The 26,291-nt window shown below is 48.7% G+C and overlaps 1 long non-coding RNA gene across 1 annotated transcript in view; it reads left to right on the forward strand.

Moving 5' to 3' along the window:
* Positions 1–25,879, forward strand: part of LOC116664400 — a 43,969-nt gene extending 18,090 nt beyond the window's left edge. The window contains exon 3 of the long non-coding RNA XR_004320919.1: positions 25,716–25,879. This is a non-coding gene — a long non-coding RNA (uncharacterized LOC116664400). The remainder of the gene's footprint in view (positions 1–25,715) is intronic.
* Positions 25,880–26,291: the final 412 nt, after the last annotated feature.

Raw genomic sequence — 26,291 nt, forward strand, 5'->3', positions numbered from 1 at the left:
CCTGGTTCAAGGGCCAGTGGGACGAGAGAATGTTGGAGGGAAGAGCTCATCTTCTTGGACTTGGTGTCCTTTTTGGGTGAAACAAATATCATTTGGTCAGCACTTCTCTCCTTGGGGACGAGGCAGTGCAGTTCCCACTAACGAGCTGTCGTGGGACACACGCAGTGGGCCGCATCTGTGCAAGGGGCCACAGGGGCCAGGGAGCCTGGAGTGAATGAGACAGATAGGCCCTGCCCCGCCCCCTCTAGCCCAGGGCGGTGGGGAGCAGGGGAGGGAGAGGGGCATTCCAGCGGATCGGGCTGGAGGCTGGAGAGGGACAGGGCTTGCGGGGCCCTTGGTGGCCTTCATGCTCATTGAAACATTTTTTTCCTTGGTATAAACTGTTCCCAGTTGACAGAGGAAAGAAGACTTGGAATCAGGCCCGTGACCTTCTGCAGGTGCTGAGCTGTCGGTCTATAGATTGTTAGCTTTTTACATTAAAAAAAAAAATCCCTAAGGCCGTGCCTGAAAGAACAAACTTCTCTACCAGTCGACCTGCTTTCTCTGCACCATTGCAGAGCTTTGAGAGATGGAAAAAGGAGCCTGCTGGCCCCTCAGCAAGCAGCAGACAGGACTGGAGGGATGCGGGGCGAAGGTGTGGACGTAGTTACGGGGAGGATGGCGGGAGGATCCAGAGGCTCGAAGCATCCTCGTCCAGAGGGCTCTGTTGGAGTGGCTAGGGTGCTGCGTGGCATCCCCATTGGGTGGACTGTTCACCCCTGTGTACCTTTGCCAAGCACCTCCTCTCCACTGGCACCGGGTTGGAGCTGAGGGCAGAGACGGATTAGGCAGACTAACCGCTGCAGGGGTCAGGTCAGACAGCGGTGTCCCTAGAGGATGGTGACAAATACTGCCTGCCAGGTAAGAGCAGGGAGCGTGGACCATCACTGAAACCAGAAGTGGGTCATCAGAGGGGCTTCTAGGGGAGGGGACTTCTGAGCCATGTCCTAACAGGGGGAGGGCAGTGCCCTAGGCTAGATGTGCTCAGACTCGGCTTGGGCCCGTGGGAGGAGCTGGATGCTGGTTTTGTTTGATGGAAGAAGTGCTGGGACCCCAGCTGAGCTCAGTGTCCACAGAGCTGGCTTCCAGCAGAGCAGGCCTGTGGGCCTGTATTTGGTGCCTGTATGTTCATGTGTGTAGGGGTCAGGGGAGGGGAGAGTTGTAGAGTGTGGCAAGCCAAAATCCAAGCCATGGGGTGGTCAAGTCAGCCAATTAACTCTGCTTTCCTGAGTGGCTCCCTGTACAGAAAAACGCTAGGTCCCAGGGGTCAGCCTCCACCCCAGAGCCATGGGTCACTAAGCCTCGCGACATTTCCACAAGGTGGGAATTACCATCACATTTTGGCATTGGTTTAGAATCCTGACAAGGTATGGTCAGGGACTTAGCCTCTGATCTTCCTGGCAGAGTTTTCTGGAACCTTCCCTCACCACTGCTACTCTGTGCCCCAGTCCTTTGGATCTTCCTTCCGGTCCATTTTTCCTTCCTTTCAGCCATTGCACCCACTGTTTCATCCTCTGGAACACTTTTCTGCTTCTGTTGCTCCTTGAGATCTTGACGCAGGCCCCACTTCAGGGAGCCCCTCCTCCCTGACCTTGGCCGCTCCCCCGCAGCCCGTGGCTCCCTCATCAGGGCTCTTCTGGTGCAAAGCCCATGCTCCTCTCAGCGTCACCACCATGTGCCTTTTTCTTGCTAAGTTCCTTGCATGCCTGCATCATGCCTGTGCACCTAGCATGGTACCCGGCCCCAGGTGGGCGCTTAGTAAAGTATTTGTTGAATAAATTCATGAATTATTGAGAAATCCAAAGACCCGTGAGATTTAAGAAATGTTCCCAAGGTCCTACTGCTGGCGAGTGGCAGAGCTGACCTTCAAAGCTGGTCTTCTCTTTGATCCCACAACTTTGTGGGTCCCCCAGCACCACCCAGCCTCTGCCTGCCTAACTCAGAGTCCCGTCTCATGGAAGGAGGGGGCTGGCGTCAGCCGGGCAGGGTGTCAAGGCCTAAGCGTTCGAGTTTGGTGGGAGACTGAGGCAGAGCCTGGAAACAGAGGTTGGGCCCATCCCTCCAAGTCGGGGACATGCGCAGGCCTCCCTCTGAGCCCCCTGGAGGCTGCATTTTTGGCAACAAGGTTCATTCCAACCCCATCTCTTGGGATGAGGTAACTCCTGCCCTGTTTGGTTCAGAATAAAGCTAGGACTTCCAGGAAGGGGCTGGGGTGGGCTAGAGTCGAGCCAGGGGTTACTTCACGCCCTCCTGAACTCTGGAGGCCGTTCTAAGCCCCAGCTGTTTCTCTTTTCATGAAAACAGAAAGACCTGTGCAGCATTTGCCTAACTCTGCAAATAATGTAAGCAGTAGAGTAGCTGATTGAATCCCATTTGCAAATATTTAAAAGTCCCCAGGCTCCTCAAAAGATGTACAGACTTATTTTGTGTCTCTATTATTTTGAAAAAAAAAAAATACTACTAGTTTATGTTGATACAGTGCAGCGGTGGAGGTCTCTACAGTTTGCAGACAGTTCAGGAGCACAAAGAGCAGTGTCTTCTCCACGCTTCTCTCCGGGAGGCCTTCCTCACCAAAGCCCTCCCCCCATATTTTCCGGGCCCCTCATTAGTTCCCAGCATGAGCCGCCTTGCCCGGCTTATTAAGCAGCCTTTAAAATAGTCCTTTACACCTTATCCCCTGATTCGAGTTCTCTCTTGCGTTTGTGGCTTCAAAGAGCTCTGCTTGGCGTGTCTTTTAATTTAACATTTCAAAACTCTTTTTTAATTGACACATGGACATTGTAACAAATCGAATTGTGTAGGCAGGGATACAGCAACATTCTTGCTCTATTCTGAGTGCTGATTTTGTGGCAGACACTGTCCTGGGCATGCCATTCATTTAAACTCAATTAATCCTCACCTAGACCCTTTTCATTGTCTACACGAGCCAGGATTCAGATCCAGACAGTGGGTTTATCACCTCAGGGCCATAGCTGTGGACGTCCTAAAGTGAGAAGGAAGATTTGACTCCCCCCCTGCCCATTCTTATCTGTCTTTATTAAAGTACTTGTATCAGTTCCTTTTTCATCTTTAAGTCAATGTCTTTCCCCATCATCCTTTCACTGTGCGCCTGTCTTCCTCATCTTGGAAGATGAGGTTGTCAGTGTCCTGCCACTTCACCTGCCTTCCCTCTCACATTAGGGTTGATGTTGTGTTGGGTTTGTTTATATTTGCCTCCTGTCCTGTATTCTCTGCCATATGCTTTGTCCATAGATTGACTCTAAAAATCGAAAACAGCTGGAGACATTGATACAATTATCACTCTTCCTCCAGAGATCAGCTTCCCAAACCCTGGATCGATCAGGGAAGTTGGTCCAATAACAGATTCAAATGGGCTCTCTTTTGTACTCCATCCATCGCTTGCAATCATGCCATGTTTTAGTCTGTTTCATGGTTAGCTCATGACCTTATTTTGCAGGATTTTGTTTTTCATTTTTCCCCTCCACTGAAATTTCTCATTGCCTTTCTTTTTTCCTTCATACTTTATCTGTCTTTATCATATCTTTTTTTTTTTTATGCTTTCCCCTTTTTTATACCACCTGTTCTGTTGAGCCCTTCCCTACTTTTTTTGTTTTTGTTTTTATTTTTTATTTTTCTGGTCCTCTCAGGAAGATATCTGTTCCTGCACCAAGCTGTACTGCTTCCTCTGCACGCCTGCTCCCTGCACGTCATCCTGGGCTCCCCTTCCTTTCTTTCCTGAGTTGGAGCCTCCTAAGAAAAGCTACATGGGAAGTAAACTGTCTGAAAGTGTCTGAATGTTATACTCACACTGAGGGCACATTTCCAGGTTGAAGGTTGTTTTCCTTCAGAATTTTAAAGATTTTAGAGCTTTCCATGTTGCGATGAGAAGTCTGATGCTGGGTCCTTTGTAAATTTTCTGTTTTCTGGTTTTCTTTCCTGGCAGATTTTAGGAATTTTTCTTCATCCTTAGTGTTCAAGCATTACACGAGGATGCTCTGCATTCATTCACCCTTCTGGGCACGTAATGAACTCCTGTAGTCTGAAGCCTTGTCTTTTAGATCTGAGAGACTCTAATGTATTTGATTTTGTTTGAATCCCCAATTTTTTCCATTCTGCATTTCTGAGCCCCCTATTTATTTATCTTAAACCATCCAGCTGGTCGGGTCAAGGTACTTCTAACTTTCTTCTCATATTTCCATATTTCTTTGTCTTCTTGCTACTTATTCTAGATCATATTGGCTTCATCTTCCAGCCCATTTAGAAAAATATTTATAGAAAACATTTTGGCACTAGTATTTTTAATTCCTAAGAGAGAGCTTTTTCTTATTCTCTGATTGTTCCTTTTTCTGAACTGATTTTTGTTTTACAGCTGTTAATATACTGAGGGGTGGAATATTAATTGGCACTTCTTATTGGTTTCTTCGCTCTAATCCAAGAGTTGTTTCTCTCTCCTCTAAAGTCAGTTTTTGCATTTGTTCGCCTGGATGGATCTTTCTTTTCATGTTGCTCGTTTCCTCACGTGCTTGTTCCTCCGGCTTTGAGAAAAGTCTGGCGGCTTGGCTGCTGTGAGTTTCTTCAATCAGACGCAGAAAGATCGAATCCGGCCAAGGTCAGACACAGAGGACGGGCACCGTGGGGAGCCTCAGCCCTCTGGTTCCCGCTCTGCTCTTCTCTGCAAGCTTGCTTCTCCGTAGCTGGGTGTTACTGTCTTCTCTACATGGCTCACCACCCCCCCCCTCACCTGTAAAAGGGCCTAGATCCTTCACATCTGGATAGCTGCCCTCTGGCTTCCGGACGTCTTCGAGGTTCTGGGACCCTCTCACTGTCAGTTACTCTCTTCTGCTGCCCCTGACTGCGCTGATTATACGGTGCTTCTCAGACCGAGCAGACTGATTTAGGGTTTGGAAAAACAGACAACAGATGCAGAGCATCCACCCCAGCACTTTTTACCTAGTAGGACTTCGGGGCCTGTTTTCCAAAAATTTGATTGGTTTTAGGCAGATTTTGAGGCCCAGACGCATCCACTTTGCTGACCATTGGTCAGAACAGTGGCATTTTCTGCTCATAGTAGGTGTGGGAGGAGGGTGGCATCGTTGTGTCAATGAGAGGACAAGCAATTTGATCCTCAGAGCCTTAGAAACAGCAGTTCCAAAGGAAAAAATTGCAAATACATCAGCTTTTCTGTCACCTTCCCCTTTTGCAATTCAACAGTTTTCTTTTTCCATTTTTAAAAGGGCAAAGATAATATTAGGGCAGGTGAAGAACTGTAACAAATGGCCCCAAAGGTGCTGGCTCAGGCACAATAGAAGCTTGATTCTTATGCATAAATCATCCCAATGGGTGTCCCTGGCTGGTGGACAACTATCCTCCATGCAGTGATGCAGGGACCCAGCTTCCCCATCTCGAGGCTCTGCCATCGTCTAGGGCTTTGTCACCATTTGTACCAAGCTGGAGGGCTGACAGAGAGAGCAGCTCAGCCTCCCAAAGCCCTGGCACACATCACTTTGCTCACATCCATTTAGTGAGACCTCAGTCACGTGGCCACACCTAACTGCAAGACAGATGGGAAATGAAGCCTGGCTGTGTGTCAGGGAAGAGTGGAACGTGGGTTTGGTGGGACAGTTAGCAGTCTCCACCTGAGCAGGTGTTGTGAGCCGTCCCGGAGAGATCTGCTGGAGCCCCACCCATCCGTCCCGCATCGCATGCCTATGATGTGCCAGGCACCGTGCTAGGTGCTGGGAATCCAAGAAGGAGTAAGACATGTTTCTCACTCTGCAAAGTGCAGCAGAAGAGGCCGAGGGTAGTCAGAGCATCAGTGAGATGCAGCGTGCTCTGTGCAATACCAGGGGAAAGCAGTTGGCCCAGCTTCTTTGCACAGGAGGGAGACTTATTTCTGCTCGTTGTTGCTGGTGGCGTCAGTGGACGCCTGGCTTTCTGATCCCAATCTACTCTCTTGTGTATTTTTCAACTTAGGCTATTGAATACTGAGATGTAGGAGCTGGAAGCAACCCTGGAGATTGTCTGGTATCTTGTCTACCCCACAATTTAAGGATGGGGACAGTAAGACCCACAAAGGAGGCGTGGCCTGCCTGAAGTCACACAGCTGGCCGGTGACAGACCCAGTGCACAGCCAGCACTCTTTCCACACAGGTGCAGACCCTCATTTTTTCCTCCTTTTCTCAAATTTCCTTTCTGACTGGTGTCAGATTTGCCGTCTGTTCTGGCTGCCCTAACAGGAAGTCATCTTGAGTTCCGTGGTTGTCGGGACGCGCAGCTCAATCCTGGGCTGGTTACTCCTCCCTGCCAGGTGTCCTTTGTCAAAGGCAAGGCCTACAGTGTCAACTTCCAGGGCCCCCACCACCCCCAGGAAAGACCCTTCTTCTCAGGACAGGAGACCCTCCAACTGGGGATGCCAGGAGGGGCCCCTTTGTAGCCACCAGCTGCCTGCGGAACAGCGCCTCCTAGAGGGACTCCTAAGGCCCCCGGCTCTTCCACCTGCCTAGGGAAGAATTCAAGGGGGGTTGTGAGTCCAAATAATGTGGAAAATTAGGAAAATGTGGAATAAACAGTAACCATTGGTATTTTAGTTCATTTTACCCTCATCTTCTGCTGCTAAGAATTTTCTCCTCTGAATGTTCTGACTTGCAAAGAGGAAACAGCAAAATCACTTAAAGGAAATTCACACCAGTCTTCCAGCTTCAGGAAGTTTCTCAAATCACGCAGGGTCCAAGGTGGAAGCACTTCCTGGGAGATCTTAGACATTCCTTGATGGTTTTCATTTATCCAGCCAAGTCTTTCTGGAAGCATAAAGTTGTGCTAATTACAAGGAGTGGGGACGGGTCAGTCCTTGCCCGCAGCACGAGTCTCAGTCTCTGCACGCAGTGTGAGTTGAATGTCATTAGGTGGCGCCTGTGAGGATGGCAGGACGTGGTTGAGTACAGAGGAAGAGCCAGGGGCCAGAGGTCCCGAAGGGTGAGGCCTGTTTCAGGGTGGTGGAGCCCGCCCAGCCTGAGCCCAGGGCAATGGAGGGCTTCCCCACTGGAATGGAGGCTTGGGTGTCCTGTTGGATGGAGGGCACAGAACCTGCCTCGTGCACAGGGCTGCACTGGGGAGTGAGTGGCAGACCTGGACAGGCAGAGGGCACAGTGCCCGGTACACGGTAAGTACTCAATCCTTATTCACTGCTATTGTATATAACAAGGAGGTTAAGGGCCCCAAGGAGATAATAGTTCCAGAGGACAGATGGTGCTGGATTTCTGGGTACTCTCAGAATAAGCAGCAGGAAAAAACGGGAAATGCAAGCCTTTAAAAGCAGTGGACCCACCTGGCCCAAATCCCCATTATACGGACAGGCAAACAGAGGCTCGTGGAGGGAAAATCGGGCCCATTTATGTGCAGTGAGACAAGGCAGACAATACTGCATGTGGTTTATAAATGCTTTTTGATTCCTTTTTTTTTTTTTTTTTGCCTTCTTTATTTTTTTTAAGAGCGTATTTCCCCCAGCCTTTTATCTTCAGTGATCGTTTATTGATTCTCTCTTTTATTTTCTAACATAATGTTTAAGATGGGTAGGACGCCATCCAAGGAATAGCTCCAGAAGACGTGTGCTTAGCAGAGAAATGAGCACGAGCTGCCGTCTGGCTCGGTGGGAGGACTTCTGACTGGCACTAACAAGAGCGATTGCTCGTGGGAGGTGGTGATGCCTGCAGCCTGGAGATGCTCCAACAGAAATCTGGGCAACCATGCAGGGAAATTATTAGAAAGGGATTGGGTGTTCAGTGAGTGGTCAGATGGGGAGAATCTTAATGTTCCCGTCCCTCCATGAGAGCCAGGGGCAGGGGGTTCTGCTCACATGTTCAGACCTCCTTCTGCAAATGTTTTCTGAGCATCTTCTGGGCACCACGCCCCAGGTTGATGGTAGGAGAGATGTCGGGGAGCCAGTGTGCTGGGACTGAGTCAGGAAGTATAAATTATGCAAAAGTCGAATGTAGGAATTAATCCGATAGATCTGGGCTCATGACAGTGTGAAGATTGATGCCTTTGGGTCCTCTCAGTGCCTTTGTGGACAAATCACTTACCTTCAGTGACCCACAACTTCCTCTTCTGGAAAGTAGGTACTTGCACATTCATTCAAAACAATTTATTGAGTCTTTGCGGTATGCTTGACATTGTTCTTGGCAATGGGACTCCAGTGGAGTACAAGCCTGCTGTCACCTGGCTTATCTTCAAAGTGAGGAGGAGAAATGGAAAGATAATATACTTTCAAGTAGTGATCAGTACTTTGAGGGAAAATAAAGTAAGCAGGTGGATAGAGAAGAGTGAGGACAGGGTAGCCAGGAAGACTTCTGATGGCAAGATATCTGAGCAAAACCTGAATGCTGTGAGAGAGCAAGTCAGCAGAAAAGTTTGGGCAAAGTATATTCTGATAGAGGAAACAGCAAGTGCAAAGGCCCTGGGGTGGTGGTTTCAAACAAGGTTGAGGGTGCTAGTGTAGTTGGTACAAGAATGGCTGAGCAGGAGAGCAGGAGGAATTTGGACAGGTCGGCAGGAGCTGCATCGTGTATATTTTGGGGAGGATGACACCTTATAGCAAAATCCATTAAAAAATCTTTCCCCCATTAGTTTTGGACAAATATTGGATCACAACTGTAACTCTGACTTTTCTCTGCATGTCAATAGCAGTTGCTATTTCCAGCCAGGACGCAAACACCCTTGGAGAGGCCCACATGCAGAGATGGGATTTTTATATCTCAGTAGATGGTAAAACCCACCCAGCTGTCTGGTTGTGTCAAAAAAAAAAAAATCACATTAAAATGCAAATGCTCCTGAGAAAGTGAAATGTTGATGGGTGCAGCCCTCCAAAGAAAAGTATTCATGAAATATGGGCTGTTGAACCACAGCTAGCTGGCCGAGCTGTTTGCTCAGCAAGACCTGAGCACGGAGAAATCTTAATTATAAGCACTCTTCGGTGCTGCGCCCTTCGGAAACCCTGGGATCTCCCCAGGGGCACTTAGAAATGGGGACGCACAAGTGCTGGATAATCATGAGATGTGTGGGGGAGCCCCCTTCTTAAAAAGACTTTCTGGCCACATCCCTTTCATATTCCAGTTAAACTTCGCAGCTTGGACCGAGGGGGCATCATTTCAGCTTCTTCTGTTTCTTGTCTGGTCAAGATCTTCAAGCTGGGTTTCCTTAAAAGGATTGCCCTTTCCTTTGTGGGTTTGGGACAGAAAAGGAACATATGTTTTCTCAGTAAATAGTCTTCATTTGCAGCCTTGAACCATAATGAGTGGCAGTGAGGAGAGAGGGAGGGATGTGTGCTGGGCGCGGGGGGGATGTTCTCATTTAATCCGTGTAACAGTCATCAGGGAGGTTTTATCGTTGCATTTTGTACCCAAGGAAACTGAGGCTCGGAGGTGAAAGAAGGAAGGGAAGTTTGTGGTCCTTTGCAGGGGAAGCAATATAACCAGGCACTTGGGAGTGTAGGCTTGCGACCAGATGTGTGGGTCGAGACTGGCTCTCTCACACCTACCAGCTGTGGCACCTGCCTTGGGTTGCCCCTTCCCCTCGCTGCCCCGACATTGCTCACTTATGAAATGTGATGCTAGCTCTTCCCCCTCTTCGGCTGTGGCGAGGATTACAATTGTCTGTGGATAGAAAGTGCTCCAAACACTGCTTGGCCCCTGGAAATCTAGTGCTCAGTAACCCCCGGGCTCCACTGACTCCTCTCAGTGGGTCCAGGACCCTTCGGCTAACAGGCTGTGAGAGACGATGGCTTAGCTAAGTGGGAATGTCTGTGTGAGGGGCAACCAGACCCAGTGCCCAGAGTTCCTGCCAGATCCCTGGACCTGTGAGGATGAAGGTCCACAATTCCAGAAGGAGCACCCTCCCCACACTCTCAGTGACACACATCGGACACAGATCACAGATGCAGCCATCGTGGTCCATGGATATCCCGCTCACACGGGTCTCATCTGATTGCACAGTGGATTCTGACTCTCACTTTACAGATGAGAAAGTCGATGTTCATCATCTTTGTTGTTCCCCCAGAAGGCTCAGTCTGCCGGTTTACCTGTCAGATTCTGCTAGAAGCACTTGCTGTGCTTGAAGAAGAAAAACCTTTTCCTTAGGGATCGCAAACAGAAGCCTCTTTCAGCCAGTGTTATCTATTGGTGCATAACAAGCTGACCCAAAACTTAGTGGTTTGAAACAAAAGTTGTTATCTCTCAAGGCTCTGTGGGTGGACTGGGCTCGCTGGGCGGTTCCCACCTGGGGGGCTCTCCTGTGTTGGAGTCACGTGCCTTTGACGGCTCCTCCACTCGGACATTTGACACCTGGGCTGGTAGTTGGCACAGAGGGGCTGTTAGGCCCCTCCCTCCTCGCTCCTCTCCGGGAGACAGGCTGGGGCTTCTCAGCAGGCACCCCTAGGGTAGCTGGACTTCTTACAGGGCACCTGGCTTTCCTCCGAGTGGATTATTCCAAGGGCCAGGAAGTGGAAGCCATCAGTCTCTTAAGGCTAGACCCAGGAACCGGCGCCAGGTCACTGCCATGGTGTGCTGTCACCCAAGGGGAGGGAACACAGACGCCCGCCTCTCTAGTGGAGAGAGTGTCAGAGAATTTGTGGTCATCTGGAATCCACCACGGCAGGGAGGAGGGCTGCGGCAGGGGCCGTGGGGTCTGACGGCTCACTTCCATGGAACCAGGGTCCTGCCAGTTCTCTAAGAATAGATCTGGGGCCTTGCCTGACACCCCTGGAGACAGGCCGCTTGGCCTGGGTGGTCAGGACCTGCCTCTTTGGGGAGCTGGGAAGTCAGTCTGGCAGACAGACTGAGGCCCAGTAAGCAGGTGTCACTGGGGTCTGTGGGACATTGAGCAGTGGGGAACGCACCATAAGATGGGTAGTGCTAAGAGCAGGGAGGGGAGAGGGAGATGGGCATGGGCGGGACTCAGGAAGGCCGGCAGCCTGACCCTCAAGCCTCAGGAGCACAGCTTCGGCCACCAGGTCAGTTCTGGAGCAGAACACTCCAGAGGATGTGCCTGGAGGATGGAGACAGATGTGAAAGTCAGTGGCCCAGAGCCGGGGTGGCCAAGCGGGCTCCTCAGACAGGAACTGGAAGCCTGCCCTTGGCCAGAGGCCTGGTCCTGAGAAGTGCACCACAGGTACATGCCTGCCAGGCCCTGTATCAGCCCTGAAATGCAGAGTCTGAAGTGACTGGGAGCCAGAGACCTGAGACTCGGACCCTGAGAGGCGGTGGCCTTGGGTCCTGATTGCTCCAGAGAACCGGGCTGGGTAGGGTCTGCAGAGGGGTATCCAGTCTGGCAACCCTGCAGGGCCTGACTGTAGACCCCTGCTCCTCGGGACTCCAGCCCCGTCTGAGGACACTGGGCAGAATATTCCACAAGCTCTAGTCCATTCTGAAGCCCCTTGTAACCAAGGACTGACCCCTTAGCATCTGGCCCTCTCCCAGCCCCACAGAGTGATGTACGCTTCAGCAAACCGTTATGGAAGGCAAAGGCCTGGTGAGCTGACAGAAGCGTTTGTGAAATAATTGATGACTCTAAGCACTACTGCTTTAAAACTAAGTTAAACTTACAGGAAATTTGCAGAAATAGTACAGAGAGTTCCCCTCACTCAGCTTCCCCTCACGCTCACATCTTGCAGGGCTAGAGTGCAGTGAGCAGACCCAGGCAGTGAAAATCTTATGCTGCTACTGATTAAACCTCAGGCCTTACTCAGCATCACCAGGTTTTCCACGAGGGTCCTCATCCCATTCCAGCATCCCGCCGGGACCCCAGATCACTTCAGTTGCCCTGGTTTCTTAGTCCCCTCCAGTCTGTAGCAGTTCCTCGGTCTCTCCTTGTCTTTCATGATCCTGGCACTTTGAAAAAGTAAAAAAAGTTCTTTTGGAGCCCTCAATTTGGGTTTGTCTGGTGTTACGTCAGGGTTGGACCGAGGTTGTACATTTGGGCAAGAATCCCACAGAGGCGATGTGTCCTGCTCGGGGCCTCGTACCCGGGGTCCATGGTGTCCTTGTCTCATCACTGGTGACGTTGACCTTGGTCACTTGGTTAAGGTGGCATCGGCCAGGCTTCTCCACTGTCAAGTTCCTGTCTTTCCTTTCTAATTAATAGATGTCTTGTCGGAGGCGCTTTACCTGAGAGATCATGTAAATTCTGTTTCTCCTTGACCTTTCACCCAGCAACTCTGGCGCCTGTTCACGGATCTTTTCTACGGCAGTTACTACTGTGATGTTTGTCTAGTGGTAACTTCCTATTTCCCTCTTTCTACATTTATTACTTGGAATTCTGCTGTAAGAAAGAATTGTCTCTTCTCCCCATTTATTCATATATGTGATTATTTGTATCAGTACAGACTCCTGGGTATTTGTATTATTCTGTGAGTTATAATCTGATACTGTGATTATCTGTTTTCTTGCTCGGGTTGTTCCAGCCTTGACCTGATATTAAGAGCACCTTCAGCTTTACAAGTGTAAAACTTGTGCTTTTGACCAGCCTCCATCATTTTTTCTTTTTTTGAGCACTTCCTTTCTTTTTCAAATCACAAGATGCTCAAAGCTCATCTTGTATTTTCCCTTCCCCAACTCTGCAATCAACCGTTCTTTCATGTGGTCCTGGTTCCTTTCACTGGAGAATGGTGTATAGAAACCAAGATCTGGGGGTTGGGTGTGCTCATTGTCACTGGGGCGTCTTTGCTTTTAGACCCTTCTCAGGGACACAGTGGGAATTACATGGATATGCACTGATACACACAGTGTGAACTCATCTACCTTTCTGTATCCACCTACCTGTATGTGTTTTAAAAAACGTAAGTCTGTACTGATATCTTTAATTCCACTTCAACAGCACAAGATTCATTTAACCTTCTCTCCTTCTCTTATTTGTAATTTCTTTTTCCAGCAGTGAGAAACCCAGTTCTCATTAGCTCAGATATATTTATTTAACTCCAGTATAGAGTAGTTTCAGAATTGCTCACCCACATCCCTGTGAGAAACACCTTTCTAAGTGATGACAGCATTTGTGTACTGACTTTTCATCTTCAGTTCTTACACTATCCATTAAAAGTCACTATGTTAATTCTCTTCTTTGTCACCTCCTGTTATTTATTTGTAATAGTTTGGTCCAAATGCAGAGTGTTTACATTCTGTTTGGGATTTCCCTCACATCTTGGTTGTTTTTAGTTGCTTTTTTATGTGTATATGAAGGGCATGTGAAACATTACAGTGCTTCTCCGTCAGATCTGTACCAGGAGATACATTCAGACCCATGTCGCTGCCTCCTCGTTCCTGCCAGCCTGATCCCATCCCGCCCTCTCTCCACCCCTTTTCTTGCTCACCTCCTATAGGCAGCCAGTCTCTTATTTCTAATTTACTCTTCCTGTCCTGCTTTTGTACAGATGAGCAGGTTGTACATTTTATAGCCCCTTTCTTTCATGAATTGTAGCATTCCCTAAGTGCTGTTCACTCTTCGATTTTCTAACTCAGTCACCCTGGAATGATCTCCAAATTAGTTCATATCACTCTTCGCCCTCCTCCTTTACAGCTGGATAGTACTCCCCTGTGTGGCTGTCCCAGAGTCATTCAGCCCCTCTCCTGTGCCTGGGCATTTAGGCTGCTTGTCATATTTTTGCGTTTTCAAATGATGCTTCAGTGAATAAACCTGCCTGTGTATTTTTGTAGTGCTGGGGTTATTTTCAGAGCAATGTCCAAAGAAATAAGCTTGCCAGCTTGGCGGTGCACCTGTGGTTCTGCTAGGTGTTGCCAGCTTTCTTCCAGTAAGCTTTGCCGTCAACTGTTGGAAAATATTTGTTTCTTGAAAGTCAAGGTTTGTGTCCATTGTGAGTCAATTACTAATGAGGACTGGAGATGGGGGTGATGTGTTTAAAGTGACACAGCTCCCTGGGGGCCAAGCTGAAACTCCAATCCAGCTCAGCAGAGGCCCAGCCTCTTTCCCGACATCCTGCTGCTCCTGGGAACTGGAGGTGGGGTCTTCTGGCAAGTGGGGTCCACAGCCAGGTGGGGGTGCATGACCCAGCGGAAGCAGCAGGCAGGCAGATGTGATGTTGCTGGAGGACCACACCTGTGCCTTGTTTCTGCCGCTGAGTTTAAGCAGTCTTGCCACAGTGCTGCCTAATGATGTGTTCCTCGGGGGAGCCTAGGCTAATATAATTAATCTTTCTCATAACTGAAACATGTACTCTCATCTGAGCAATAGAAATACTGATTAATTTACCACTGTGTTAGTACAGGGAGCTGTTTTTTTCTCTTCTTATCAGTACTGAAACTTTTCTTCCTCCACACACAGTAAAGTAGCCTCCCTTTCATCAGACTTCAAAGTGGGACAGAAAACAAGCACGTCTGTCAAGGGTCCCCCTCCCTTGTCATCTGGGCCCACACTCTCCTTGGTCATGTGGACAAGCTGAGCCTGGGGAGGGTTCCCCAGGCTCTTCCCCAGGTAGGAGCAGGCAGGAGGCCTGTTCCTGTCTGTGCAGTGCTCACTCTAAGTGCAGATGGTGTTGCCATTTGTAGATGGCGGACAGGAGAAGGAAGATGCCTGGAGCAGGAGGGGTGACCTTGCTGACTTGGCCTCAGGGCTGATGACCACTCACTCTCCCCACCATGTGTCTCTGCCCCGTCAGCCCCAGCCAGCCCCTACTTGGAGAGTCGGGAAAGATGGCCTGCTCATTTGACACAGATTCTCCTCATCACCTGTCTCTTTAGACTGAGGTCTAGCCAGGCCGGCTGGGCTGGACTGTCCCCATCACCCATTCAGCTGTGTCCCTGACTTTTCCTCCCTTAACCAGGAAGCTTGACTTCCCCAGGCTCCCTCGAGGTCCATCTTTTCATTCATTCACTTGCCTTCTCCATACACTGAGCACCATTGGTTCTCCAGGCCAGGTGTGGGGCTGGGGGACATGGAGATGAATGAGACCCAGCCCTGCACCCCACCAAGAGTTCAGTTTAGTGGGGAAAGGACCCAGACAGAGGGATGCTTACAGAATAGGGCTGGAGATGCTCAGACACGGCCTGCAGTGGGCCTCCTGACATTAAGAAGGGGTCCTCAGAGATGCTGCCAGGTGAGCTGAGCGTGGAAAGATGAGGGGCAGTTGTCCAATCCAGGAGGAGACAGTGAGCAGGTGCGCTGTGCTTAGAGAACACAGCGGGAGTTGGGGGTGGGGCTGCAGGACTGGAGTGAGGGGGCATGAGAAGGAGGCGGGAGGTGGGCGGTACATCGGCTGCCAGTTTCCATCCTGACCCTAACTATTCGGAGGCTCTATTCCTTATTCCTCAGTGGGGACCAGCACTACTGTCTGTCTGTGCTGCCGCTACTGCGACCTAGTATTCCAGAGTAGGGCTTGGCATACAGTAGGTGCTCAGTAGATGTTTGTCGAGTGGCTGGCTGCTGGCTGACAATACAGCTGGCCCATACCTTGTACTCACTGATTCGCAGCTATGATTGCTGTCATCATGGGTAGCTGGCGGGGTGGTTACCAGTCACATCATGACAGGTCTCTTGTGCAAAGCTGGATCTAACAATAGCTGGGCAGTTAATAAGGGACAGCACTCTACTTGTTAACAGTAATAATAAGAATAATAATAAGCTTTCTTTGAGCCGATTAAACGCTTTATGGATGCTCTCTCTCCAGTGGCTCTTGGGAACTCCTGGGGTAAATTCACAGGCATGTTTGGGCTGCCATCTCCCTCCAGCAGCATCTAACGAAACCTAGGCCATTCTGTGGCCACCTGGGCTGGGCGTGGGCATCTGGGGAGGAGCTTGTCCTTCGGAGAACTCTTGCGCAGCCTCGGCTGCGTGTCTGTCACTGGGAGAAAGGCTCCCAGGGGATCTCCCGAGGCCTCGGAAGGTGAGGATCCCTATGGAATGTTGTCAGAACTCAAGGCCACCTGGTCCAGACAATTCATCTTGGAGAGCAAGTTACCAGCTTTGACTTACTGGCGTCTGATCTCAGGAGTTAAATGGGTTTTTTAATTTATTATGAAGTACCTCATGTATAAATAGTGTATGTGTATGGTTAAGAAAATAAATATGAAGTGAACTTCCATGTACTCGTTGTAGCTTCTGAATAAACTCTGAAACTCTTTTGAGTGGTTTACGAGAGGCCCTATTCTGGCCCCTTCTTCCTCCGCGGGCCGCATCTCTCACCACACTCAGCGTGAAGCCTCGCCACCCAGACTCGCCGCGTGCAGCCATCCACACGTTCACTTTTTCTCTGCACCTGTCAGTCTCCGAACACCTAGTCCTCTCCTAACTTTGGTTGAGTTCGTCCTGCTAGCCTTTCAGGTCTCAGCTTAGCCCCCACTTCCTCCCCTACCTGGAATGTTCCAGGGAAGATCCCCTGCCTGCTCTCCCAGGCACGTCGAGCCCGCCTTCCCCGAGCTCCCCTGGTGCCCTGGGCTCACTCACATCGTCACAGTGGTGTTTGTGTCTCCCCGCCCTGGGCCACGAGATGCTAGAGGCCCAGAGGCCTCGTCTTCCCCTGGCAGGCGCACGTTGCTCTGTGTGGGGCTGCTTGGGGAATACTCGTTAGGAACCTGGGCCTCGGGTTCCCTCGGGACGCTGTGTTTTAAGTGACCGCTGAGCTCTCGTCTCCTTAATGCTCCAGCAACATCCACTGGATTTGTCACCCAGCGTCTCTGAATTTCCAGACAGGGGCTTGTCTTATTTACAAATAGGATCAGAATGAATCTTCCGCACCCCACAATATCGAAATGTTCTGGAGATGGAGAAACATTCGGAAGGACGGTTGAGCCAGAGCCACTCCAGAGAAGGCAGTCAGCGAGCGACTCATGGAAAGAATTTGGATGAAATAGTCCCTCCCCTCCTTGTCTTGAATGTGTAGAACCTTTCAGCACAGGGAGCACAGATTTAGTCCCAAGACCGGCGTTATTTTGAAAAACAAGTTTCTGCTAGAATTAAAGGGTCCTGGAGCCAACTCCGTTCAGCCCAAATAGCTCTGCTGTAACAGAAAGGCTGCCAGAACCTTTGTCATCTGTCGTTCTCGCATGCAGCCACGCCCCTTTCCCAGCAAGAATTCTGCCACCCCCCAATCTCCGCCGTCCCCAGCAGAGAGAAACTGCTGTCACAGAGGTGGCCACTTGCGTGCTGGCATCGAATGCTTTGCTCTTGTCACCTGGGTGGTGAGATGCTCCCAGGCTTGTAGGAAAACAGAAGCACGTGGAGTCTTCATGGTTTTATTTATGTCCATGTGTGTTTCTGAAGATAAAAGTAGAAGAATGTAATCAACTGCATTACAGAAAATTTCTGAATATTCTCCTCCAGGCATTTTTTTTGCCCTGTTCTAGTGAGGTTTTAAAACTATTATTTGCAATCCTAGGTAAAGCTGAATTGTAATATTCTGTGTTTTTTCCCTTTAATAGCCTGGGCATCTTCCTTCAGGCCACCTGGTCATTTCATCGTCATTTCTGACTGCTGTGCGGTGTTCCAGGGGGTCGTGCTCCTGCGGTTTCTTTCATTCCCTCTTGTTATCCCTGAGGGGCTGTTGAAGGAAATCGGTGACTCTTAGTAAACAGTTCTGAGAACTTGGTGTAGAGAGGGAGACTCTGCGGGTGAGCCGAGGGGGCAGAGGGCACCCTGCCTAGGTCCCTAGGGCTGCATGCCCTGGCAAGGTCCCTGGCTATAGACCTAGAAATCTTAGCTGAACTTTGTGGTACTTTGTAGAAAAGATGGAGAAACGTGGGCAGGGGGAGAAGGCAAACAATAGAAGGCGAACAACTCCTAGTGCTTGGTAAGGAGTTTGCATTAACCTGGAAACCTGGTCACAAATTGGGAAGTGAGGCACGCAGACAACAGCACGGAGGGTGTGCACATCGTTTGTGGATGATCTGACGTTGGAGAATGACCGTGTAGGAGGAAGGGACCATCTCAGAGCTGGGGTGACCTCAGGAGGTGGCACTGTGGGCAGACATCAGCCCGCTGACATGGAACGCAGTCCAAATACTCGGTCCTGTCTTTGGGTTCACAACACTCACTTCCCTCTAACAAGAAGGAGTCAATGTGGCTCCGCAGCATCATGAATCCACAGCACAGTGAGGTGGCCCCAAAGCCAGTGTGGTTCTGGGTGGCATTAATGGGTGTGCTGCCTCAGCATGAGGGAGGAGACAGTCCGGCCCCATCTGGGCTGGGAAAAGCTTTCCTGGAATAATGTTTTTCATGTAAATGCTGTGATTTTAGGATGGGCCTTTCCAGGAGAAGGATTATGATTCGGGGGGGGGGGGCTATATGGACATGTAGGGAACAGGGGGTGCCTAGCGGGGGAAAAGGAGGCTCATGGGGCTATGAGAATGAGCCTCAATCATCAGCAGCCTTGTTATCATGTAATCATAGTAGTGGCCAGCCCTTGAGCTAGGCAATCCACAACCATTATATTTAATCCTACAAGCTAAGCATCGCCCCCACTTTACAGATAAGGAAACTGAGTCTGAGAGAGGTGAGGTGGCTTGCCCAAGTCACACAGCGAGTGTAACCACACCACCGACATTGGATGTCAGATGTGTTTGAGGCCAGAGTCATCATTTCTTCCCACTGAATATCAATTTTTCAAGAACTGAAGTGTTGCCTTGCAGAATATGACAAGGACTTACTTCTGCTGGTCCCTGGCTGTGGGAGTAGTTCCAGGGGATGCAAGCTACAAGAATATTTTGTTCTAAAGGAAAGAAGAACTTTCCTGACTGATCTGTCAGCAGGTGGAATAAGCCGTCCGGACTGGTGGGAAGTTCCAGAATGACAAGAAGGATTGAAGAGGAGGCTCGGTGAGCAGTAGGGTTCTTCTGGGGGAATTCAAAGGTCAAATGAGGAAGCAAACAAAATAAACATGAATGTCCCTTCTGTACGAGTAAAGGACCTGTGATTGTAAGCAGCAGGTGTGGCAACGAAGCAGGCTCTGACTGCCTTAAGCAAAAGCACACTGCAGGGATGTGGGGTTCAGGGGGTGGAAGGAAGTGGCGAACAAAGCAGAAGGGCAGAAGTCAGGCTGGCTCCAGGCACCCAGGTGGCGGCAGCTAAGAGGCTCTCATCCAGTGCCGTGGCCGTGATGATCAGCGTCTAGAGTTACCCTGCCCTCTGTCACCTCACCTAAGACTCAGGGCTGACCTGGATCCAAGCCCATCTCCTTGATGCCCTGATTGACAGCATCCATTAGGAGGTTTTTTCCAACGGGAACTTGAGACACTGATGCTGAAAAAGGCTCAGACCCGGGGCATGGGCGCTGGGCAGTGACCTGGGTGCCCGGTAGCCTTGAGCCGCTGCGACTCCAGGAGCCACGCTGAGCCCTGACTTCTGTCCAAGGCTCTGCCCACCTGTCCTGCAACCACTAACCCAGGCCACACCCAGCACTCTGTACCCATAGGGCTAATTTTCCAAGACATCCATCCCAATAGGCAAACTATTAAAAACTCTCAAGCGTGTTTATTGGAAGCAGCCCAGCCGAGGACCAGTTTGCTGAGAACCATGTTCAAAACCGAGTTGTCCATCACCTTGGCACTCTAGGGATGCTCTGTCCTTGCAGAAAGGGTGGCCCTCTTCCTGGTTACCCAGCACAGGGCTCCTCCTGGCATTTAGCATTGCACGCCATCTCCCTAGTTTTTAGAACCCTGTAGTTCTTTTTTAAAAGTAGTTTTAATAAATTATTAATTTATTTTTATTGTCAGCACCATTTATTAAGTATTCAGTTGTAATAATTATTTATTAATTGATGTATTAATTATTGGATGGAGAACAGAAGCTTATTTAGAAAATATAAGGTATAAAGAAAAGGCGCCCATGCACCTACCACCCTGGCTTGAGAAGTATCACCAGTACTTCAGGGGTTCCCGGAGTGCCCCCACCCCGGCCCACCCACTCCCCTCCCCACTTAGTAGTAACCGCTCCCCTGACTTTGGGGTTTCTTGTTCTCTTGCTCTTTTGTAGTTTGATCACATTTCTATCTCTCAACAACATATTGTTAGGTTTTTCCCCATTTCTAAGCTTCATACAGATGGAAACATCCTTCATGTCCTCCTTGGCGGCCTGCTTTTTCATGCAATGTATTAGCAATTCATTCACGCGTTATTGTCCCCTTTCACACTGTGCAGAATTGCAGTGTGTGAATATATGACAGCAGATCCAGGCCACCCTGGGTGGACATTCACGTTGTTTCCAGCATGTCGCCGACACTGACATTGCCGTCCGTCCGCATTCTTGGCTGCAGACCTCAGGACGCCAACATAGGTGCATCCAGGTGTGTGCCCACGGGCGGGATAGCAGGTCACCAGGGTCTGGGTATGTTCATCTTTGTAAGTTGATATCATCCTGTTTTCCAAAGTGGCAGCAACCAAGTAGTGCTCCTGCGGCTGGTGTATGAGTCCCTGTTGCTCTGCGGCCTTTGTCAGTGTTGAGTGATTTCTTCGAGTTTTTTTAGCTCTTGCCAGTCAGATGGCTGGTGGGCAGTAACTCGTGCTTTAGTAGCCGTTTCTCTGATTCCTGACGTTTAGCTTCTTTATGGCTGTTTTCTCTTTCGAGAAGTGCCTGGACATGGCTTTTGCCCAGTTTTCTTTTTTTCTGGGGGTGGGGGGGTAGGTAATTATGTTTCTTTATTTATTTATGTCTGTATTATTTTTTTTAATGGAGGTACTGGGGATTGAACCCAGGACCTTGCGCATGCTAAGCACACGCTCTACCAATGAGTTACACCTTTCCCCTGCCCAGTTTTCTTTATTGTTCATTATTTTCTTACTGCCTTGACACTAACATAATATGTATGATATATACATATAGCGTATATAACATATATATGATAGACACACAATACGTATGTATATATACATACACACACACACACATATATATATATTCCAGCTTGTGGCTTAACTCTTTACTTTTTTATGACATTCTTTGAAAACAGAGGCATTGAATTTAGTGTTGTTGAATTTATTAATATGTTCCTTTATAGTTTGAACTTTTATGTCTTACTAAGGTATCCTCTACCCCAAGGTCATAAAGATATTCCCTATGTTGTCTTATAAAAGTCCTTAAGTTTTCCCTTTCACAATTGTCTGGAATCCATCTGGAATTGTGAAACACTGGTTTGATTTCATTTATTTTTCCATATGGATACTCAGTTATTTCAGCTGTTTCTCCAAAGGCCCGTTTCCCCCAGGGATCAGCGGTGTCCATGTATGTGTAGCTCCAGTCTGTTCTTTTGGCCTAATAGTCTGAAGCTTAACTGCCGAACCTGTGTAATAATTCATGATGTCTTAGGCAAGCTCTCCCATCTTATTCTTCTTCAGTAAATAACTTGGCTATTACCATCCCTTTGCACTTCGATACACATTTTAGAATCAGCTTATCCAGTAGCACCAAAAACCCTGCGGAAACGTTGGCTGCGATAAATCTACGTAGATCACCTTAGGAAAAACTCCTGTTCTCTGGATAGTGACTCTCACGCTCCTTGAAGCTGGTCTGTCTTTCTTTTTACGTAGGTGTACCCTTATGTCTGTTAGTAAACTTTTCTAATTTTCCTTATAAAGGTTTTACACATTTGTGTTCGATTTCTAGATAATTTATATTTCAGATATTATTCCAAGTGCTGCCTTTTTAAAATCAGCATCTTTATTGAGAGAGAATCCACAAAGCACAAAATTCACCTATTCCAAGCATACAATTCAGTGGTTTTTGTATATGCAGAGTTGGGTAACCATCACCAATATCTACATTTAGAACATTTTTATCATTCCCCCAAAGAGACATCTTTCCCATAGCAGTTACTCCCACTGCCCCCTACTCCCAGCTTCTGGCAAGGAGGAATGAGTGGGTGAGTGAATGAATTTATGACTGTGCAGTGGGCTTCCTGTAAGACATCGCCCAAGCCAGCTTTTGCTTTTTGTTTTATTTTGGTTTTATTTTCCCCTCCCATCCCTTTTACTGCCCTAAAGCTGGTCTCCAGCCTCTTTCATTCTCCTCCACTGCGCCTTACCCTCTGCTCCCTTGGCCAGCTAACTTTTTCCAAAGAAAACAATGTTCAAGGTTCTCTCCTAGGAAGCCCTCAGTTGCTCCCTTGGGAAGCCAGTTGCAACTCCCAACACTGTTCCTCTGGGGAAATTCAGGCTGATGACTCAAGCATCTTGGAAACAAACTTGTGGGATGCGTCTCTTTTGTGAGTCGGAGGAGGCCTCTTCTGGGCTCTTGATTTGCTGCAGAGTTCTCAGAAAGTAAACACAGTCGACCTGATTATTCTTCTCCGCTTCCTCCTGAGTCAGAGCTATCTCGGGTTAACTCAGGGAAGAGGCTAAATTAAGCCTTGAAACCAAGCAGCCTCCGTGACAGGCACTTTGTTTTGCTTGAGTGACTGTGATGATGGGTCTTTGGTTTTTAAGAGCAGCACTAATTGCATCTCTTTAGGCTGACCTTGGTGATCTCTTCCTTGCCCTGCAGAGACAGGGGGCTGCCAGATCCCTCCGCGGTCCCCACTCATTCGTTCAGCATGCTTATCCGAAGTGCCTGGTCCCTGTCAAGCTCTGTGCTTGGAGGTGGAGATTCAAAAGCTCGCCTTCTCAAGGCTTGGAGTCTAGCTGAGGAGACTGCAAGGAACAAGAGACCCATTAAAGAGTTAACCGGGTAGATGTCTGGCCAAGGCAGAAAAGGGAATGGGTTTCTAAAGCACCTGTGCCTTCTTGTGACTTCATGCAAGGGCTTGGCCATGAAATCACCAAAATAAAAGAGGGGACCAATCTAGTAGTCGCAGACAAGCAAGCGGAGACAATCACTTTCACATGCAGATTCTCCTCCGGGGTGTAGGTAGCCAGGAGGAAACGGCACACATATAAATTCTACATCAAAAGAAAGCATTTTGGACAAATATTGAACTCTAGTTAATACATGCATGCTGCAGTATTTCAGGGGACGTGTAATAATATTTGCAGTGTATGGGATACTGTTCACAGTGAGGATGACTGAGTCATAGCTATGCACAACACCAGAGAATCTCACCAACATCACACTGGGGAAAAAAAAAACAGACTCGGAAGAGGACATACTATGTGATTCTATTTCTACAAAATTCATGAACAGACAAAATGCACCTAGAATGTTAAAAGTTAGGGTAATGGTTTTTCAACGAGAAGGAAGAAAGGATTGTGAGTGAGGTAGGGAGCCAGAGGCCTCCTGGAGACTGGAAGGTTCTGTTTCTTGATCTTGGTGATAGCTAAGCAGATGCAAAAACTTATCAAGCTGTCTACTTAAAGTGTGCATTTTTCTGTATGTGTATTATACATCATTTAAAAACTACACTAGGAAGAAAAAAGGAAGAAAACCAAACAGAGCTAACTAACAGCTTTGCCTAGCTGAGCTTTGCAGGTAGGAGCCCACTCTAAGCCTATCAAGTAAACCAAAGTTGTGAAGGGCATGAAACTTCCCTCTAAGACGTTTGCTTGTTCATTTGTGCACACATTCCTGTTGCATCATGTCCCCTAGTCCTCACTGCCTGTTTCTCCTTCACACAGATGTCTATCGACATGCACTGTGTTCCCAATCCAGACTTGATCTGCAAGGCATGACCTGGCCCTTACAGGGATCAATGTGCCCAGAGGAAGAGGCATGCAGATGCTTCCCCTTGCAGCAACACTCCTCCCTTTCCTGGATTCCTTTCTGGGACTCTTCCCACGTATTTGTCCTGAGATATCCTTTGACCCCTGAATTAGTTAGTCAGGGTTCTCCAGGGCAACAGAACCAATGATAGATAGATAGATAGATAGATAATTTATGATAAGAAATTGGCTCATGTCATATGGAGGCTGGCAAGTCTTGGGATCTGCAGGGTGAGTCAGCAAACAGGAGACTCAGGAGAGTTGATGGTTTCCTTTCAATATAAAGACCAGTAGGGTCAAGACCCAAGAAGAGTCAATGTTTCAGTTTGAATTCGAGAGCAGAGAAAAGCTGATGTCCCAGCTTAAAGGCAGGCAGGCAGGAGGAATTCCCTCTTACTCAGCCTTTTTCTTCTATTCTGGCCTTCAACTGATTAGATGAGGCCCACCCAACTGGGGAGGGCAATCTGCTTCACCTGGTCTACCAATTCGAATGTTAATCTCACCCAGAAACATCCTCACAGACACACCCAGAATCCTGTTTGACAAGTGTCTGAGCACCTTATGATTCAGTCGAGTTGACATATAAAATTAACTGTCACACTCCGGAGTATGAAAAGCCTTCCAGCCCTAACAGCAGAGCTCTCTAATGGAAGAGCTGCAGCTGGGGGCCCTGGCCTGGTCTGTGTCACATCCCATCAAGTAGACAGGCTGTAGCCACCTCACATACATTGGTCATTCCTTCCATATTGTTTGGATTAGTAATCAGTGGAAAAGAAGGCTTCAGCTGCCTGCCAGGCCCCTGGATGGCCATGTTTATCACCTTAAGGAGTAAAAAGAAATGATTTCAATTATTGCAAAATACATCATATGTACAAAAGAATCTCTGAAACAGTTGAAAGGGTAAGGATAAAAATGAACCCATGAGTACTCCCCACCCAGCTTAACAAACGGAAAATAACCAGTACGTTGAAGGCCTTTCTTGCTCCTCCCAGTGGCTCCTCAGTCTGTCCTTCCCTATAAGATGCCCCTCTCCTGAATTTCATGTTCATCATTCTCTTGCCTTTCATAAGTATATGTCTCTAAACAATGTATTGGTTTGGTTTTGCCTGTTTTGAGCCTTCATGAATTGATGCATCTGTCCATATTCTCTGCAACATGCTTTTTCACTCTCCATGAGGGGTTAGGGTCTCATCCACATTGTCACGTGTAGTCTCAGTGCATTCATTTCCCTGCTGTACAGTATTTTCTCATGTGGACGGGACCATCGTAGGGGCCATCTCCACGTGTCTGTCTGTCCTACTCTTGGTGAACATCTGGGTCGCTTCCAGTCCTCTGCTGTCACAAACAAAGCTCAAAGGAGCATTCCTGTCCCCTCCAGGTGCAGAGATGCAGGGATTTCTCTAGGATGGACACCTTGGAGATCAGATGCTTAGCCCAATTCTAGAAGAGATGTCTCTTTGCTTTTGTAGGGAATGTCAAGGAACTTTGCAGAATGATTATACCAATTTATGCTCCTGCTGGAGGTGATGCAGGTTTCTTATGATGCTCTCCCCACCCCGCATCCTCTCTGGTCTCAGTAAATCGCCTCCCCTGGGTTCAGTTCACCCTGCTCACGGTGTGATTGTGATGCCCTCCTACCCACTGTGTGTACGTGCAGGACAGCACTTTTCTAGGGCAGGATCCAGCACGTGAACGTGTGTAAAATCCCTGCTGCTGCGGGAGAGCCCATGTGTTTGGTTTGACTCCTGTGCAGCTGTCTCCATTTCTGCTTCAAGGAAAAGATCTAAAACAAGCTCAGTAGAGTGAGTGGCGCCCAGGCTGGACTCCTGGGCTAATCTCTTTATACCAATGTCAGGACATTCATCCTTGAAATTGATCAGTCATGCTCTGCCATTTCTCCACGGCCAAGAGCAGTGTGTCCCAAGATTGGCTCCATGGGTGATTTTTCACTCCCAATCGAGATCGAGTCCCCAGGCATGAAATCACTGCCCAACTTGATCTGCCCGGCTGTGGAGAGGATGCTTATATACCATCATCTTTTGTGCCTCTTTCCAATTACAGGTTAGCCTGGGGAGGAAGATAAAGACATTTGCAACCAAGATGGTAATCACGAGTGGAAATGATGAGGACAGAGGAGGCCAAGAAAAAGAGAGTAAAGAGGAGAGTGTCTTGGCGATGCTGGGGATTATTGGGACCATTCTGAACCTAATCGTCATCATATTTGTATACATATACACCACTCTCTGAATGGCCTCGGGATGGCCGAAGGACAGGAGTCCTGCGTGTCGGCAGATCAGTGACCGGACGCTGTACCAACAAGCGACCTTGACCTACATACTCCGCTCGGTCAAATGCACCTTCAAACTTGATAAAGGGTCACCAAAATAAACCGATCCTGCTACACAAGGAGCAGACACTAAAGCACAATGAATCCAACAAAAATCATTCACCCAGCAAGGAACTCAACGTCGCTGGTAGGGGGCCCGAAAGAACGCCTGGAAGACCAGCCTTTGACGCCCTTGGGGAGCGGATGGGTGCAGAGATTCGTTATCCCAGATCGCTGACACATGTCACGTATTCAAAGAGAGGAACAAAGCGGATGCAGCTCACCATGTCTCCCAGGACACGCGTTTCCTC

This window comes from Camelus ferus, chromosome 6 (assembly GCF_009834535.1).
Source record: "Camelus ferus isolate YT-003-E chromosome 6, BCGSAC_Cfer_1.0, whole genome shotgun sequence".
Lineage (NCBI taxonomy): Eukaryota > Metazoa > Chordata > Mammalia > Artiodactyla > Camelidae > Camelus > Camelus ferus.